The 21256-nt window shown below is 23.7% G+C and overlaps 1 non-coding gene across 1 annotated transcript; it reads left to right on the forward strand.

Annotated features, from left to right (window-relative positions):
* Positions 1-12122: 12122 nt before the first annotated feature.
* Positions 12123-12211, forward strand: LOC137833798 (small nucleolar RNA snoR31). The gene has a single exon (XR_011084846.1). It is a non-coding gene; the product is annotated as a small nucleolar RNA snoR31 (small nucleolar RNA).
* Positions 12212-21256: the final 9045 nt, after the last annotated feature.

A 21256-nucleotide genomic window follows, 5' to 3' on the forward strand; every position in this document is an offset into this window, starting at 1 on the left:
AGTTATAATTATAATTAATCTTGAAATATGTTTAACATAACTTATTAATGTATATTATAAAAAAGTAATGAATGTACATGTTAATAAATATTCATGGAGGTTTACTAGTATACCAACAAGATATTAGTACAAGTAATACTAAATTCGATATTTTTAAATAAATTACTGTAATTTACTACGTATTTATAAGTTTATACGTGAATCAATAAATTATTATATATCATAGATTCGATTCCTTTTTGGAATGTACATTAAAATAATGTTTTACTAATATATATTAATATATTTCTTTAAAGGAATGAGTCAATAAACTATAAATAAGATTTATAGTATATATATATCCTTTTTACACCATATGTCACGAAAGGACTGCTTGAATCTTATGCAGGACCTAAATTTTAGTTATTCTATCTGTTTCGGAAATAGATGAAAAGAAAAAATGCTTTTGTTAAATTGAAAAGAACACACTATTTTTTATACATTTTGATCGGCTCGGTTAAATTTTAAAAAATATTTTTTAAAATAATTAATCAATTATTTTAAAATCAGATAAAATTTTCTTATTATTTATTTTTGAAATAGAAAATTAAATTAATAGGTAAAAAATAAAAGTTGTTTATTTTTAAAACAAGTACTTTATTGAATTAAATACAAACAAACTATAATCTATAGAGAAATAATTTTTTACATCTCATTTTAAAATATAGAACAATTTTCAAATTATATTACACTTGATCACATCTATATAATTTTGAAATTTTGAATTTGTACTTTGCATATCACAGTTATATAAAGTGTACATTTTATTTTATGTTGTGTTGTTTTAGTAAAAGAAATAAAAAATAAAATGAAGAAATATAATATTTGACAGGTGTATGGGGAAAAGATTTTATCCTAATCCTTTTAGTGGATATGCACTGTTTTCCTTTTTTCTGATTTGACATAGTTGAAGTGATGAACTCTGGTCTTACACGATTTTCCATACAAATGACAAAACAAGTACTTTTGCTTTGCATTTATTCCATACAAACAAATCCCCTACCCACTCCATCAATAATTTCACTCTATTATTCTCTCTTTATCTTTAAGGATAATCTTTTCCCAAACTAATTCTTTTTTAAATTAATACTCATAATTTACTTAATAAAATCATGTTTTTGGACAACTTTCTAAAACCAATTCCATAATGTAGTTGTTGTCTTTTCATAAAAATTAGTTACTAAGAAAACTCTTATCAGGTGAACTCGATTTTCAAGACAATCTTGTTAATGAATAATAAAATATGAGTGTTTAATGTTTTTTTCAATCTTAGTTCCCAAAACCAACACATCTAAACTTTTTTAAAATGAAAAAGACAATTCTTATAATATATGGCATTATTTTTTTAATCTAATATTTATCTGTTTCACTTAGAATAGTGAGAAAAATCCTTTATATAGCTGGTCTTATCAATTTGTTGTCCTCAGGAAGGACATGTGGTACAGTTACGTATGACGTGGAACATCACATTTATTAGCGTCATAAATACATGGATTTCACTAATGGTAAAAAAACTCATAAAAGGGATAAAGTCAAGTAACAAAATTTTACGGTTTAAATTCAATCTAATTATTTTAGTTTCAATCTATTTAATTTATAGGTTTATGAATCAATCCATACTTGTAAAAATAAATGTGTATTTGCGTGTCTGTCTGTACTAAAAAATTTGCTGATAAAAAAATGTCTGTATTAAAATATTGTAATTTGTAAAAATACTATAAATAAGTTTGTAGGGATAAAAATTGAAGATTTTGAGTTGAGTAGTTAAACAGTTAATTTTGAATTGAGATATTGTAGACGTATATATTTTATTAAATGATAAAATTATTTTAATTAAATAAAGACTAAAACAATATACTACAAAAGAAAATTATTAAATAAAAAATATTTTTAAAAAAAAATAATTAATTTTAATTAAATTAGATATTAATTTAAAAATTAAAAATATTACTATTTAAAATAGTTTCTATTATTAATAAAATTTAAAAATTAATTTTTAAATTGATATCTAATTATGTATCAAGATTTTATTTATCAATTATTTTAAATTCTAAATTTGATAATTAAAATTTGAATAATTAATTAAGATTTTATTTATCACTTATTTTAAATTTTAAATTTAATAATTAAAATTGAATAACTAATTAGATACTAATTTAAAAATTACTTTATAAATTAAAAATTATTTTATATATGGATAATTTTCTAATTTATAAATTAATATTTAATTTAGTCTGACTAATTATTTTTATTCTATAATTAATTTTTATTTAATAATTTTTATAATTAAAAATAACATAGAAATATCTTAAAAATATTTTTTCACGTAATGGTATTTATGTTTTTTTATATTTGATTTTCAGTGACATTTTATTGAATATTTGTTTATTTAATTAAGTGACTCAAAATAAAATATTTTGTTTAACACACATACGTGTATATATATATATGTTACAATTTATATATCAAATTATTATATTTAAAATTAAAATTGATTTCATTAATATAACTTAAATTTAAAAAATACATGTTTTGGTTTAAAATTTAATTTAATTTAGTGGATGAAAATAATAAGTTAAATTTATTTAAAATATGAACGAATACAAATTTATTATCCCGTGGAGGCATTTGACAGGTAACATGACATGCTCTGTTTTGTGGCCATATTTTGTTGGCTTCTTTTGAAGTGAGCTTCAAACAAAATGTGTGTCTGAAATGAATGAAAAGTAGCAAATAATGAAGAACATGCATATTCATAATTGCTTTGGCCAGAACAACCAAGGCATGGCAATATAAATAAACAACCATATCCCAATAACCCTTATGCCTCAATTATTTTAACTTATCCTTCATTCCTTTGCAACTTTTTCCCATTCTAATCCAACTTAAAAAACACAAACTTTTGTAGAAAAATTATTGAATTTGCAAGTTATGAAAGCACATTTGAAAAGGGGAAATAAATAAGTGAATTTGGTTTATTTATAATCGTTCACCTATGGTGATCAAAGGTGTAATTCCAAAGCATCAAGTGTGGCATCATTCTTAGAATAAAGCTATCAAAAATGGGATTTGATTATTGGAAATTGATGAGATAGTAGAAAATGAGGAGGAACCCAACTTGCAAAGTCTAATTGAAAGCAATGTGAGTGGAGTTTTTGGTTATGCCAAGAAGAACTTATCAATCTTGACATGTTCTATTCTGTTTTATATATGCCTAACAGGATTTCACCAATGAAGCTTGTTACTATAATAAACAAATAGTAAAGAAGAAAGTGGTTTGTGTGAATACTTGTAACTTTCTCTTTCGAATCAAAGATACTATACTATGCCAAATCCCCAATAATGGAGCACCTGGACTCTTTTTTTTATTTTATTTTAAAATGTTTATAAAAAAAACTAATAAACATCATTTTATTTACACTTATTAACTTTAATAATAAATTATTAGAATGTAATAATAATAAATAACTCCATTATTTTAATTAAGATTCATATAATTGAATTTATTTGGATCTTAACTATTATTTATGATAATTTTGTATTTTTAACTCAATTTAGTTTTTTTAATCAAAACAAGAAACAATTTGACATAAAGAATTAGAGAAATAAATCTGAAAATATCTCAGAAAAAGAATTGAATACAGATTTTTAAAGGAATATTCTCTTAAAATGTTGTTTTATTTTAGACCTAGTTTTTTTTTATTATTATTATTGAATACAAATTTCTAAAGAATATTCTCTTAAAATCCTGTTTTATTTTAGACCTAGTTTTATTTTCTTTTTTGTATTATTCTTGTTTTACCTCTGTAAGGAAGACTAAACCTTTTTTTTGTTGATTCCTTTGTAATTCTCCATTGAGTTATGAGGTTTTGATCAATAAAAGTTTTGTTTTTTAATTCTCTATAATAGTTGTTTTAATATTCTAATATATTGGAAAACTAAATTTTTGTGAGAGGTTGTACTTGAACGCTTGATTGAAAGTCTTCCTTATCTTAAACTTTTGTTTCTTAGTTAGTTCACATTGTCCTAATTATTTTCTTAGGCGCATGATTGGAGAGAAAGGAGATAAGCATTCTCATGAAGTATACGCATGAAAGAAAGTGAGTAGTGATTAAACCAGTAGACACATGCTTTACTAGTGAGTTTCAAGTTGAATTATGCATGTTCAATTTGATTTAGTTTTGTATGAGAATTGAAGGATGATAATCTTTAGTTTACCTATTGATGAATTTCTACAACAAATGCACCGTGTTGTTAAAAGTAATAATTATTCCTAAGTACAAATATCGATCTGACAAGAAACATTGAATTATTCTTTCTAAAATAGATTTGCAAATTTTTTTATAAAAATAGATTATCACATAATTTCCAAAAAAATCAAGGATGGATTAGTCAAACTTCTTTTCATCTCTTTGAGCAATAAATATATTCACCAAGTCCCTTTCTTACGGTGGCTTGAAGAATCTCCATTCCAAGCTTAAAATTAGAAATATCTACTGTATTAGTTTCTGCTTTTGGGCAGGTTTCAGGTTTTAGTTGTTTTGGCCCTTGCATGTTTTTTATTTCTATCTGTCCTTACACAACAATCAAAGAATAAGCTTTCTTTTTCAATCACTCTTTCTTTCTCTCTTTTGTGACTTATTCTCCTTCACATAACTTTGCTTCTAAAGTTTTTCATCATGCAGGTTATTGGTACCACCTTTTCTTGCAGCAACCACTATGTTACCTATAAAAACAACTTTATTCAATAAATAAGAAGAATATCGTATTATAATTAGAGAACATAAAATTTATTATAATTTTAAATGTAAGTTTATTTATGCATAATAACCCATGTTCCAAAAATCATAGATACTGGACAAATTGATCGAAAGGCTAATGAAAATTAAACTGGTCTAACACCACTAAATTATTTCTAGGAAATTGAACTAAGTTAAGCAAACAATAATAAAAGTACTGATTGTAAAATTTTGTTTTATTCATAAATTACTGAATTTATTTATTCATTTTAATGTAAAAATTCACTTACAATTATTATTAGAAGTATAATAATTATATATATAGCAAATACTTTTTGTAAGTTTTGAAAAATATTATATGAAGAATGTGTTTTATATAATATTTTTAAAAACTTAAAATATATTTACAATAAAAAATAATATATATATATATATATATCACTACAAAAAAATCATGAAATAAAAACTAATTTGTAGAAACCAAAATAATTAGTTGCAATAGTAACTAAATTAGAGACCATTTTAGAAACTAAAAAGAAATTTGGTTTCTAAATTAGTTTATATTATTGTTAAATAATTTCTAAATTGGTATCTAATTAGCAACCAAGGTTTTTGCTACCAAATTTAGAAACTAAATAATTTTTAGTTAAAACCTTGGTTTTATGACCACCATGGGGCTTTTTTTTCGTTTTTACTAAAATGGGGTCGTTTTCAAAAAAATTACAAATATGGGCAAGTCGTGCCAACTTGACACGACTTTGTCACGTGAGCCTGAAGTCGTGCCAAGTTGGCACGACTTCTGCCACGTCAACCCCTGAAGTCGTGTCAACTTGGCACGACTTTGTCCATATATATATATATATATATATATATTTATTTATTTATTTTTTCTTGTAAAATTTTCTTATTTAGATATTGACTAGTAAGTTATGTAATGTTTAAAATTAATTTGATACATAATTTTCTAAGGGTGTTAGTTTTAAGCAATAAAAAAATGAATAATTGTGTATGGATCATGTTTGACGATAATGTAATATATTAATTTGGTTATTAGATTAATAAAAAATATGAAAAAAAAAATGTTCATATTGCAGAACCGAAGGTCACAATAAAAGTAATTGTCCACACAAACAAGCTTGATAATAAAATTCAATTTCTAAGTTTGATTATTAATTTTCTCATTTTCTTTACCTAAGTATTTATACCTTCATAAAAAAATTTATTTATCAAATTAATTTCAAATATTACATAACTTATAATTATAATTATAATTAAATAATTATAATATATATTTATTTTAAAACAAAAAAAAATTAAAAAATATGATGTGGACAAAGTCGTGCCAAGTTGGCACGACTTTAGACTGACGTGGCAAAGTCGTGTCAACTTGACACGACTTCTACATATGAAGTCGTGCCAAGTTGGCACGACTTGCCCATATTTTTAATTTATTTGACAACAGCCCCATTTTGGTAAAAAAAAAAAAAAAAGACCCCATGATGGTCATAAAACCTAAAACCTTAGTTACTAATTAGATACCAATTTAGAAACTATTTAACAATAATAGAAAATAATAGAAACTAATTTAGAAACCAATTTTTTTTTTAGTTTCTAAAATGATTTCTATTTTAGTTTCTATTGTAACTAATTATTTTGGTGTCTAAAAATTACTTTTTATTTCATGATTTTATATATATATATATATATATGAGTTATTCAAAATGAAATAGATAATATGTTCGTGCCCTAACTTGGTTTTAAACGATTAATTATATTATAATCTCATTTATCTCATATTAAATCCAAATAAATTAACTAAAACAATTATATAATGAAATATAATGTATTTTTAACAAATATCTATAACGGCTTAAAGATATCTAAAGAATCACATACATATCCCTAATATCACATAGATCTAGGAATTATAGATAGATGTTCCTAACATCTATGAAGTCACGTATATGTTCTCATAAATTTAGAGAAAGTAAAAAAACATGTAGGAAATATTCTAAAAAATAATTTTATAAAATAATTAATTTTCTAATTTACATACATAAAACACAATTTAAAAATTTAAGATTCATTATTCAAAATTAATTTTCTTAAAGTCATGAAAACCATATTTTTACGAGAAGTAACAAAAGAATCAAGGCTAATGCTAACTCTAACTCTTTTATGGAAATTACGTGACTAAAATTGATACTAACTACAATTAAACTATGAAGTTATGTAATTTAAAAGAAATTGCTTTTTTAGCGATTATGTCACTTTAAAATAGTTTATCATCTATGTTTATATAATCAAGATTTGTTTTTTCATTCTAGAAATAAAAAACAACTATCTCACGTACATTGCTTGAAGAAACACAATAACTAATACTTTAAATATCTCCTTCTAATTATTTTGATGCGATTAAATTAGTGAATTTGTTTTTTAATGTTTTTGGGTAGTCGGTGAAATAATTTGGGAACTCTAATAATAGGTTAGATCGTATAAAACCAACCGTATAACGATATGTTGCGTAAGAAGATGCATTCCTTGTCATTGACAATTATATATATTTTCATATAAAAGAAAATGAAGTCATTGAAAACGAAATCCTTATATTTTTTTTTCTTTTTTTCCTTTAATATTTCCCCTCTTTTGTTACATTTATTATTTAATCTTGTTCTCTTTTTGAATGTGATGACCACAAGGGATGTGTTTGCACAAATTCATTTTTAATATATAAAAATTAAAAATATTATATATATTTGACAATTCTGCACATGTAAAGATGAAATAATTTTAATATTGTATTATATTACATTATAATTCAAATATATTTTGTTCATGTAAGGGAGATGAATCTAGAAAACTATTGAAGGTTTCGTCTTGTTCCTTCCTTCGGACAGGTTGCTAAAACTTTATTGTGATCCTTTTGGTTTTCGTGCTATGCCTTCGGCTCTCAATCTCTCAGTCTCGAGTGAATGGCAAATGGAGGAGGTACCTGCAGAAGACACTCCGACTCTCAAGGCAGTAAAAAGGGTATTCGGCACTCGGGTGAGTATAATAATAATGACGTACCTTTCTATTTGGAATGTGCGCTATTTATATTATTTTAATTAACTTACCTTATTGGTCCCGATTAGTAGAATAAATCACACTTATGATTAGTAGAATAAATCACACTGACTTTGGTTTGAGCGTTAATTGGTATCAATCGACCTGGTCGTCTGTGGGTATCAGTCAGCTCGGTTAGAGAGATCAAATCATGATAGTTACCGGTCAATAATACCAATACATATTTAAATGTGTATTGTAAAAAAATTATTGCTAAAAAAAACTAGAAAAATTGGTTGGTTTGACAAACTCCAAAACAATCTCTCTCGCATGGATCAATAATTCTACTAGCGTGCGGCGACACGATGCAGTTGCGTGAGCAAAACCACTCACATCACTCAAAAACATTGTAAGTAGATTAATTAGAGTTTTCCCTTTCTTTGTCCAAATACTTTTAACAATAGAATATAAAGCTATTCATGGTTACGTTAGATAACCCAATAGTGGGTGGTTGAAGTTCAACATCAACTTCATCACATTTGCTCTTATTTCATTAATTAACTCATCGTGACTCTTAAATAATTGACACTTGTGTGGATTAGATTGGTTAAGGTTTCTAAAGTATTGTATTAATAACTTTATTAGTGGAAAGGAAACAATTACTTAATTAATTGACAACAACTTCAATTATACTACACATCATGTTTTCCTTATTAGAGACCGTTTAATTGTACTTCTGTTCTTGTAGTAGGTTGCACCAAGATGCTCAAAAAATTGTAATATGTAATTCAAATTTGGATTATTTAAACGTCTTTTCGGTTAAACTAAATTATGTCATTTTCGATACCATTAACTCTTGTTTTGCTTGAAATAAGTTATATTTTTCAGAAAAAAATTACAACTTTTGATCTAAAACTATAAACTATTACAACACTTTTTACAACTTTATAATTTATTACATTTTATTTCGATGAAAATAATATTTTGATATTGAGATCCAAAGTTTTATTTGCTTTAAATTTAAAATTTTCTTTATGTTATATACGTATTTCTTTTTACGTCTTATCGACGTATTTTATTTAGATTTTTTTACAAGATTCTGAATGTTGTATAAGTATCTTTCACTATATATAAAAAAATCCAAATTTGAACTTAAAATTTCAATATTATCCATTATTTTAGATCTATCAATATTAAAATATAAATTTTAAACTTAATTTAATTTTATAAAACACGATTTTCAAAATAAATTTATATCTATTTATATATTATAAAAAAATTTATTTTTATTTGGTATGTGATTTTTAGCACATATTTTTACATTAAAATTGTCAATTCATATATAAAATTATATATTTATATGTGATAATAACAGGTTAACTTCAATAAATTATCGTTAAAATAATTTTTAAATAATTTTAATATTATAATAAAAAATAAACTTTAAATATAACTTAATTTTATAGAACTAAAAAGTAAAATTTGTATCATTTATATATATATATATTATAAAAAAAACTTGATCTCTCGATGTGGATTTTTTAAAAATAAATAAAAATAATTGGAGACTAATTTGTTTGGAGATGAAAAAACATGTGAAAGTAAACGCTCTTTTTATGAACCATAAGTATGTGATGCCTTTATTATATAACCTATAAAAATGTTTGGATAAGAAGGTTTGAAAAGGATGTTGAAACAATAATTCAACATGGGAGGTTTGTGCATGAGTTCCAGAAAATAAAAATTCTTGGAAAAATAAGAAGACATTATTATTGGTGGTATTTTGGAGGATAAGGTCAACATTTTTGGCTGACGCAATGCCCAACACTTTCTACTTTCTTTTAGATTTTTTCATTAATTGGTGTTGCCTGAGACAATTCACTTCAATTTCCAAATTTTAATAATTTTGACCACTCTTTTGGTTCTCAATGTTTCTCTGCCATGCATGTATATGAGTTGAAAATGCGTTTAGAATTATGCAAACCAAGTTTAGAAAAAAAACATATTGGATATTCCACATAAAATACCAAGGATACTTATTTTGTTTTCTTCGCTTCAAAGTCAATAAATTAATTATTTTTAAATTGGTTTATTTTTCTGCTATAAAAATAAGAGGAGTATCTTATTCACACTTAAACTAAAAACGATGATATAAATGATTTTTTAAAAGCCTTTAAATGATTTTAAAACAATTAGGCATCGTATAGTTTCTTGTTTTTATAGTATTTTTGTACCCTATTTATTTCAAGCTCTTTTTTTTGTTATTGTGAACTGAAAATGCCGAGTCGGTCCATTTGACAAAAAGATAAACATGTCAGCTCAAAATAATTTTAAAAGTATCTTTTTACATGATTTTGTCGAGAAGATTTTTTATTGATAGAATCTATTTTTTTTAATTATACAATCCATAAATTATAAGTTATAAATTGTGTAATCTATAATGTATTATTTGGTCTTTCAAATTAAAAAATGGTAACTACAATTTTTCTCTAGATTATATAATTTAAAATAATTAAAAGCCAGTGAAAAACTCACTATTATTTGAAATATATTATAAAAAAAAACACTAAATGCTTTCAACCTTTTAAAAAAAAATTATCTCCAACAACACAAAAGTAGAGTGTTTTTTTAGCTTCAAAGAAATATAAAACACACAGCACGAAATGGATATTTGAAAAAAATGGGGCTGTAGAGGAAAATACAGGGGTGTAGAAAGAAATAATCTATTAAGAGATAACAAAACTCAATCCAATATATACAGAAAACCCAACAAATAAATTAGCCAAAAAAAAACTTTGTTGACAAAAATGCTGTGGAGTGAACATAAAACCTACACATGTTAGACATTAACCAAAGTTCACACAAGTAAAAGTAACTTATATTTCCTAATATTTGATTTGTGTTAATAATATTTGTAGTATAAAATAAATTATGTTAAGAATGAAATGCTTATTTTTATGGTACCAATTATAGTAAACAAACATATAGGAAGTGAAATAGTTACTTTTCCTTTTTATAGTTACAAAAACAAACCATTAACCAGAGAAAAATATGTGTTAATAACATATCTTTAATATTTTTCATCCTGATTAAATTTTGTATTGTATATACTTTTATTTATTTATTCATAGGAATTTAACATATGTAGAGACTTCATAAAAATTCACACGTATGCTGAACCAGCTGAACTAGCATGGTGTATCTGCTATTTAATTATAAATTATGATGTATGATAATAATTTTATTTTTAAAAAAATAGTTCAACGAACATATTAATAAAAAAAATAATTGATTCACCACATAATTTTTTATACTAATAATACACATCAAATGAACTGTAAACTTATCCAAACATTAAAATATCTTAAAAATCTCTGTCTATATATATATATATATATATATATATATATATATATATATATATATATATATATATATATATATATATATATATATATATGACAGCATTAAATAAAACAACCACTTTAATAATGAACCTTTAATATATTAGCCTAAATTGTTTCGTTCATGATGGTTATATTTTTTTTATTTTTGTAAGCATAAAATTAATATTTAAAATATATTCAGAAAATAAATAAAATATCTACTCGAAAAAGAAATGTCAAATCTTTCGTTTGGGCCGAATTAATAATTTAAGAGAGTCAAAGCCCAAATGAGTTGGTTTGGTTAGACCCAAATATACGAGTTCTCTATATAAACTATAACTCGTCCCTTCAACAACTTCAACTCAAATTAGGGTTTTATGCGTCTCACCTTCTGTGCTTAAATCTTTTTGTATATTACGTTTGGTCTTAGTTCAATTTTAGCTGAAAATCCAAAGCTTTTGTGCTTTTTTTGTCTCTCCGAAAAGCCTTTTTGTTCTTCTTCTGTTGTTTTGGGCATCTCTGGAGCAGTTAAATTTCAATTTTAATTTCTGGGTTTGCATTTTTTTACAGATTGATGAAATGGGTGTTCGTTATTTTCAATTGTTTTTGCTTGGCAAATGTGTATGACTTTGTATTCTTTGTGTTTAATATGGGTGTGATGTTGTTTATGGGTAGCTTCAAATTTGATATATGTTTGTTCAATGAGATTTGCAAATGTTTAGAAATCGTGAGGTTATTAATGATTTGGGATCAATATAATTTAGTGATTGAGACTAGTGTTTTGAAACTCTTGACATTGAGTTCTTACTTATCAGAAGAAGATCCAATCATCCTTGGATGATTTCTTGAATGCTAGTGTGTTAATATTTGAGATGGGGTATTAAAGTTTTGTTTTGAAATACCATAGCCTTAGCAGATTGTGATGAAGCAAAGTATATAATCCAACACTTGATCTGAGATATCTCAGTGATTGTAAACCATCCTTTATGCTTCTGAATCTACCTGGTTTTATACTCTCTTTTTTCCTTTTTTTAATCTCTTTGATTCTCTATATTTGTAGCAGATAGATTTGCTTTCATGTTGCTTGTTTCTTGCATTTTCTATTTCAGCTCATGAAGTGAAGTGGCAACAAATTTTAAGGTTCGAAACTGATATTTTTAAAGTTTAAACTGATATGGGTGCAAGGAGAATTTGCCTTCAAACTATTTAACCATTCATCAAGGTAAAATTGCACCTAGTTCTCTTATTTAAATTTTATAGGTCCAAAAATGTAGTTAGAAAAGAAACACTTCCCAAATTATCGATGACTTCAAACGATCAATAGTTTCTTACAAGTTTAAAAAGTAGTAGGTAACAAATAACTTAATTATAAAAAAAAAAATCATATAATTTAGATGTGGATTGAATTCAACTCCAATTTATATCACTAATGTGCCTATAATTCTAACACTTCCAGTCACATAATCAAAATGTTACGCATTGCCATCATATACAATAAATAAATATAAATTAGGAAAAATAAAAGAAAAATAAGAGAAAGAAACACTTGATCCATTAAAACACAATTGTCAACTTCATTTAAAGTATGTGAAGGTGTAAAAAATAACAACATAAATTGTTTAGAGTGTAATTGATGAGATCAAGGTGCTGATTTATAAATTATTTTGAGCAATACAAAAGTGTTTGGTAAGATACCTTAAAACTAAATTAATTTTGGAATTTTTAACTTATAAGCTACAAGCTAGGTATGATAACGGAGGACAAGCAAACTTTTCCTAAATCTTAAATTATAAATTAATCCTAATCTCACATTTCTAAATAATTCCTTAATGCAAAGATTATTTTCTTTTTTAGTTTTGTAATCTGTTTTTACACCTCGCTAAATTATTTTTTTTGATTTTGTGAGTTATGAAAGAATGACAAAAAAATTAATAAGATCGAATGTTGATTTTTTTCTCAAATTAATAATAAAAAATATCTTTCTATTTTATTTTATTCAATTTTTATATTATTTAAAGATAAATAATTTTAATCAATATTAACTTATATTTTTATGACACAAATTAGCTCAAATAACTTAATAGTCTTATTTAATTTTTTTTTAATATTTAAACATAAATAATATCAAACAAAAAAATTAAAAGAAAAAAAAATTAAATATAACATTTTACTAACTATTTTTTTTTATAGAAAAAATTATTTAAGACATTTTGAGTTTTTAATCTCTTTTTATTTATATATATATATTTTTTATTAAAATAAAATTAATGTAAATTAAATATTTTGTTTATTTTAATTTGTGTTTTAATTAAAGAATATTATTGAAATTAAAAAAAATACGGAGTTACAAGAAAATGTAAGGAGCAGGAGGAAGATTTACCTCGAGGACTCTTAAGACACTCAAGCATGTTAGTCTCTACGCCTAGCTTGCATTTTTTATTTATTATTATTGTATAGTATGGTATCTCTGTTAAATATGTTTAAATATTTTTATTTATTATTTCATTAATATCATATATCTAAAAGTGTATACTTGCAGTAAAACATTACTTTTGTAGCATACTTTTGAAATTAAAAGATTACAAAAAGAAGTCTTTTATATTTTTCTAATTTATGTGCAAGATGCAAACTTTGAATTATGAGAGAAATACAAACTTATCTATACTTGTTACAATTTTAGGTAGCACAAACAAAAACTTTTGTCATGTCTAGTTGTCACGTTTTTAAAAAAAAAAATTAAAAAATCATATTTATCTAAAGAAGAATGTTTTACACGTGACGCATTGTGAGACTTCATGAGTTTTTGTGAGAAGCAAATGGATCAATGTTTCAGCTGGTCCAAAACGAGGGAATCGGCTCAATATGCGTAGGTGGTTTTTGAAATAGGGATTTTGAATATGGTTTTTCCTTTCCGTGTATGGCTGTGCAATGGTGATTTCAGCAGATATTGCATAACAATGATAGAGCACCCCTTTTGGTAATGGTTTTGAATTTGCGATTTGTAACACTTTTTTTTGCTATATATACGATGTTTGTGGCATGGTGAACCTCCATTCGCATTGCATTCAAATTCTTTTTTGTTTGTTCACTTCATTTCTTTATTGGGTTTTGATGATTTTTTTAAGGGTTTTCTTCTCAAACTTGCTTGCTTTTGCCTTTTGTTCACAGTTTCAAACTTTTATTTTTTTTCTCTTCATCTATTTTACATTAATTTTCTCCACTTTTCTTGATATATAATGAATTAGAAAGAACAGGAAGGTGGGGTTGATGTGCGGTAAGTCAATGTCAATGTTAATAATGGGCAAAATACCTTGTAATGGGAAAACACTTTCATGGAAGATGACATCCCGACTTGTAAAAAAAGTATCTGCATCTATATCAAATAAATTGTATGCTTTTTTATTGGGAGGATAACCAATGAAGATGCACTGTCGAGCACGCGAACGAAATTTTTGCTTAGGTGAAACAACAGTTGCATAACAGAAACAACCAAAAGTTTTTAAGTGAGAAAGTGAAGGTGGACAATTATATAGCATCTCAAAAAGGTGATTTATTTTTTAGTAAAGGTGTTGACAAACTATTAATGATATATGTGGCGTTTAAAACGCATTCTCCAAAATTCTAATGGTAAATGGGGCTGAAATAAGAGGGTTCGTGTTGTGTTTAAAATATGTCTATGTTTGTTCAGGAGTGTAGATACAAGTGCGTTGACATTCAATACCTTTTTTGAGAAAAAAATTATGCATAGAAATAAATTTCAATCTGTTGTCAACGCGAATGGTTGTAATAGATGCCTAAAATTGATTTTGTGTAAAAGTAATGAATGTTTATAAGAGATGTTGGGTTTTAGACTTCTTACTGATAGGTAGTAAGGAAGATGCAAGTTGTAGACACGCCGAAGGATGTCCGAGGCGCTTGTGCCAAATCAGAGTCGGTCGAAATTTGACATGCGTGAGCTTTGTTTGGAAGAGTGGACATGTAGTATAAGTCTGTGTGTTGTTTACCCGAGCCAATCATCTTCTAGTAGCGAAGTCCTGCAAAACGCAACCATGTGGAGTAAAAACGACACAACAATTTAGTGAACTGGTTATCTTACTCACGGACATGAGATTTTTAAATTAAAAGAAGGAACACAAAGAATATCTTTGAGAGTGATTTTGTCATTGAATTTAATTGTGTATGTAGATTAGATGGGCGCAGTTGAGTCTGTGGGCAAATTAACATTTGGAATAAATGATGATGAAATGTGTGTGAAAAATTGTGAATAAGATGCAATGTGATCGGTTCGGTTGCTCCGCTATCCAAAATCCATGGTTTCATAAAAGCAGAATTAGAAGACGAGTTATGGGCAAGCAAACCTGCAGAGCTAATGTCACTTTTACCGTTATTGTTGAGCGAGTAAATAGCCTTTTTCAATTGCTGAATTTGTTTGGCAGTGAATCCTTGTACATATCGGACTCGTTACTGATGTCTTCTTTGTCAGACATTATCTTTTATTTAGGGGATTAAAATTGAGAGGCTATCAGGGCACCAAGATCGGTGTTATGATACCATATAAGAAAAAAAAATTTATGTGTATGAAATATATACTAGTGTATGGAGACTTTCTCTATCCAAATTACAATCTAATTAGACAGGAATTCACTCTGTCATGAGATTCTATCATTATTAAATTAATTACATATAATTAGATATAATATCGAATTGCATACAATAATTGCGTGTAATTTCATAATTTATTTTCTTAATAAGATTTGTAGTATAGGTTGTTATTTGTGCTTTTATAGTATTATTATTATAGATTACATAGAAAATTATTATATTAACATCATGAAAAGTTGTAGGAAATTGTTAACAAATGTTGTAATTTTATACTCAATACACCTCTTCTATACTTATGATAGTCAAAATTTATAAAAATCGAAAGATTCGTCATGAATTTTTCTTAATGCAACTGTGTTTGATTCTCATTAAAATGTTTGATTTTCATATTCAAATCTTCCCTCTAAATAGAGTTTATTAAAAAATATTAAAACATTATTAGAATTCCTATTATTATGAGTTTTAATTTAAATAAAAGGAATTATGAGTGATTATGAAATTTATAGGTAGTTTTATTTCTTATTTATTTTTTAATTGATGGGTGGAATTATAATAAATTTTTAGCTATGTTTTTTTCTATATTTAAAGATTGTCAATATCAAGTGTGTAAACATTTTCAACTTTAAATTCTTACGTATCAATACCTAATTACTCATGATAATTTTGTTTTATCAGTATCTAATTAGTCATGATAATTTCGCTGCAATCTAATTTTTAAAATAATATATATTTATTTTTTTATTAATAAATTACATATTTAGATGTAGGTCATTATATAATTTCTAACAATAATTATCTCTTCAATGAAAAATTATTAGAACTTCTATTAATATTGTTATGAGGTTTAACTATAGGAATTATTAGTGTTAATAAAATTTATCGATAGCTTTATTTTTTATTTATCTTCAAATTAATTGATAAAATTATTATATTTTTTAGTTATATTTTTCCTTATTTAAAGTTTGTCAACAATCCAAATAAATTGTGTGAACATCTTTGAACTTAATCATCTGAATAAATTGTCTTCATTAAATCTTACTGATCTAGTTTATGAATATCATGAAATTTTTTTATTATGGCAATCAAACTTAATAATATTGGACAACAATAGAATAACTGTAGCAACCAATTTAATTCCTATAATTAAATTTCAATATTTTAATGTTAAAATAATATATTGAATGGAAATATAAAAACAAAATCTTAAATTATTTAATGTCATACTTAAATAAAAAAAATTACACTAAAAACCTCTTAAACTATTTAAACTTATAAATAAATACAAATCCTAAATTATTTAACATTGTCCTTAAATAAAAAATAATAAAAAATAAAATAAATAAATCGTTTAAAATTGTAATTATAATCAAATACAAGTCTTAAATGTGATCCCTAAATAAAATTTTACAATGAATAAAATTTTAAACAAATAAAAATGTAAAATTATTTAATGTGATACTTAAATAAAAATTTCTCAAATTATTCAAAATTATTTAATATCGTACATAAATGATAATTTGAAATAAATATATTTTTCTAAAATATTCAAAATTGTAAATAAAGACAAATCCTAACTTATTTTATGTCATATATAAATAAAAAATTTAAATAAATAAATTTCAAAGTTTTTAACTATTATAAGTAAATAAAAAAATCTGAAATTATTTTATTTCCTACCTAAATAAAAATATTAAATTTATAAGTTTTTCAAAATCCTAAATAAATGAAAATCAAAAAAATTGTAATATATTTTTAAATAAAAATAGAAAATTAATAAAATCCTTAAATTATTCAAGATTCTAAATATATCCATATCCTAAATTATTTAATGTCTCTTGGATAAAAATCTAAAATTAATAAAATTTCTAAGTTTTCCAAAATCCTAAACAAATACAAATGCTAAATTATTTTATTTCTTACTTAAATAATAATCTAAAAAAATAAAATTTCTAAATATTTTAAAATCCTAAATAAATACAAAATATAAATTATTTAATCAAACTTTAATAATAATTATATTAAATAAATACGTTCGATCATTTCATAAGATATTGTTTTTGAAGCAGAAATTTTTTTTGAAGCAAAAGTTAACGTAAAAAATAGTGAAAATTTATTTTTTTAAGTCCTTTTTTTACATAATTATTTATTCTAACTTATTTTTCTCAAATTTTGTTTGAATTTGTTGATACTTGAACAATTTATTTATTTATGTGTATTATTTATGTTTATATTAATTTTAGTATGTTTAGTTTTTATTTATTTATTTATATATATTGATTTTTATTTCTTATATTAATATTTTTTTATAATTTTTTTTATTTAATTCCTTATTTACATTTACACTTTTATATATATATATATATATTTAATTATGTAAACTGTATTTTTATATAAAATAGTGAATGAAAACGTGACAAATAAATTAACAAGTGTGATAGAATAAATCAAATTAAACTTAGAATGTGATGAAGAATTTAAGTTTATGAAACGATTTAAAAAAAACAATAAAATTATTTTTGAAACAGCAGTAAACATGCCAAATAAAAAAATTTGAGTTATTTACCTTTTAGGATGAATAATTTTTTACATAATTATTTATTTTTTAGTTACTATTCTTAAAAGATACCTAAACAAATTATTTATTTATGTGTATTATTTATATTTATATATTATTTATATTAATTCTAGTATGTTTAATGTTTTATTTTTCGTATATACAGATTTTTAATTTTTATATATTAATATTTACTATTTAATTTATTTATTTATTAATAAATTAATAATATTTCATAAATAATTAATATACAACATTCCTTTTCGTTTTCATGTATAGCACGGGTCGAAAACCTAATATCATTTCTATCAATCCCTCTTAATCCGTTTTTATCAGGTCAAGGGTCAAAATGTGAGACATAAAAAAATAAGATAGTATAATACATTGTTCAGTCTGTTTTTAATGCAACATTTTAATACAATTCTTTATTATCACATATTTTTGCTGATAAAAAAAAACAATTCTTTATTATCACCATCAATACAGTTTAATACATTGTTTTGGGTGTTTTCAATGGAAAGTTGAGAGTAATTTTAACATTTAAAATATTCAATATTTATTTTAATTATTATATTGTTTGAATATTTGTTGCGTTACATTTTAATTTTTTATGTAGTTCAAATTAAGAATATTTAGATTTTTAAAAATAAATAAAGCCAAATAATTTAAATAAATATTTTTTCCATAAAAAACATGCAACTCTTATTAAGATAATGAAAGTATTAAAAGTTTACTTTTTTTTAAAATCTAAAATTATTTGTACAATAATACTTTTTTTTCTAAAAGTTAAATTTTGTTTATATAAAAAAATTGATATAATTGCATTCTTTTATGCCGTATTACATTTATTAATTAATTAATTGTTTGATTGATTTATTAATTCATTCATTAATTAGTAATTATGAAACACCTTAGATTTATTAAAATTAAATTGTTAATAATAAAGTAAATTATAAAGTATTTTTCCATAAACACACCTGAATATTTGCTTGGTGCAGATGTGGTATCAGTTCAGAAACATTAATATAAAGCCACCACTCTAACTCTCAGTGAATTGAAACAACCATTTCTCAAAAAAATTACAAATGGCTGCTTCACGTTTTTTATTGCTCTGTTTCGTCTTTGCTTTTGCTGTTCCTTGCTTTGGTCGTGCCATTCCCACAGGTCTTTTCTCAACCTTTTCTTTCTCTCTTTCATTTACTATAGTAACCTATTTTCTTTTTAATCTAAAAAAACTACAAAAGGTCTTCAATTTCTACGGATATTATATATAACTGAATATAAATCTTATTTTATAAATTTCATATTATAAGTTTGATTTTATATGATTAAGTTTATTTTATTTTTTTTATGAACTTTCTGAAATTTTAATGTTTTGTATAAACCTATGAAGACACAGAGAAGAACAACCCATTGCCTCCAAGCATGGAGCAAGATCATCAATTGTTAGATGAGGAAGACAGAGTCATACACTCAATTCAACCACGTGTCAAATTTTCTGGTAATTCATTACATATTATTTTTAATTTCTTTTAATTTTTTTTTACCTTAACTACAACATGTGTTAGATTTTTAAAAAAAATTAAAAAAATTGTACGAGATTTATATCACTACAAGGAAATCATGAAATAAAAATCAAATTTAGAAACAAAAAATAAATAGTTGTTATAATGACTAAATTAGAAACGAGATTAAATAAATTTTTGGTTTTTAAATTAGTTTCTATTATTGTTAAATGTTTTCTAAATTGGTACCTAATTAGCAATCAAGGTTTTTCTACCAAACTTAGAATCTAAAATCTTGGTAGTTAATTAGATAAAAAAAAGTATTTAATAATAATAGAAACTAATTTAAAAATCAATTTTGTTACTTTGGTAGTTAATTAAATAAAAAAATTATTTAATAATAATAGAAACTAATTTAGAAATCAATTTTGTTTTAGTTTTTAAAATAATCTCTAATTTAATTACTACTGCAACTAATTATTTTGGTATCTAAAAATGGATTTCTATTTGATGATTTTCTTGTATATATGTAGTTTCTTTTGTTAAAGTATTTAATCCTAACTAAATATTTAAATAATATACTAATAAATAAGTTGAATCCTTAGATAACACTTTATTAATTTTTTAACGAAAAAAACATTTTGAATTTAAAAAAAAAAATACTAAAATTGAAAGTACAGAGTAAATAATTCCTCTTCTTTATCTTGTGCTCTTAAGTTTTATTTATTTATATTTGAATTTAAATGTCTATGTTAATATTGATTTTTTTTTTCATTGTGTGTTCATGGCTAAATGGCGTGAAAGTATTAAATTCGATTCATTAAATATATTTTAAATTACTTTGAAGAGTAAGCATTAAATACCCTTTTTTATGCGACAGTTTTTTTTTCTCAAAAATCATTTTTTTTATTCTAATAACGTACTAATACATATTTAATAGTTTAAATCATAAAGAGAGAGAAAATAAAGTTAAAAATAGTTTTATATTGATGTAAATAAGAGTACTAGTTATATTTATCACGCATTAAGAGTACTTTTTTAGAGAATGTTTGATACAACAAAAAAAAAATTTTATATGCATGAATTACAATTCCAGAAATTATAAAATCTAAAAGTTATAAATTTTAAGGAATAACTAAAAAAAAAATCGTTGGAGAAAATATTCATTAGTAATGAAATTTTTATACAGAATAACTTTTAAAACTTGAAAAAAATACCACTTCTCTCCCATAAAAAAAACATAGCTAATAACTAGTTTTTAATCACATTGATAGTTGAGAATGTGATTTTTTTTAAAAACCAAAAATTATACACCTTTTTTCTAATGTTAAATTTTCAGAAAACTTTTTCCCCTCTAAATATAGCCTTAACAATGGAAGGCATTGA

Source organism: Phaseolus vulgaris, chromosome 6, assembly GCF_000499845.2.
Source record: "Phaseolus vulgaris cultivar G19833 chromosome 6, P. vulgaris v2.0, whole genome shotgun sequence".
In the NCBI taxonomy this organism is placed as follows: domain Eukaryota; kingdom Viridiplantae; phylum Streptophyta; class Magnoliopsida; order Fabales; family Fabaceae; genus Phaseolus; species Phaseolus vulgaris.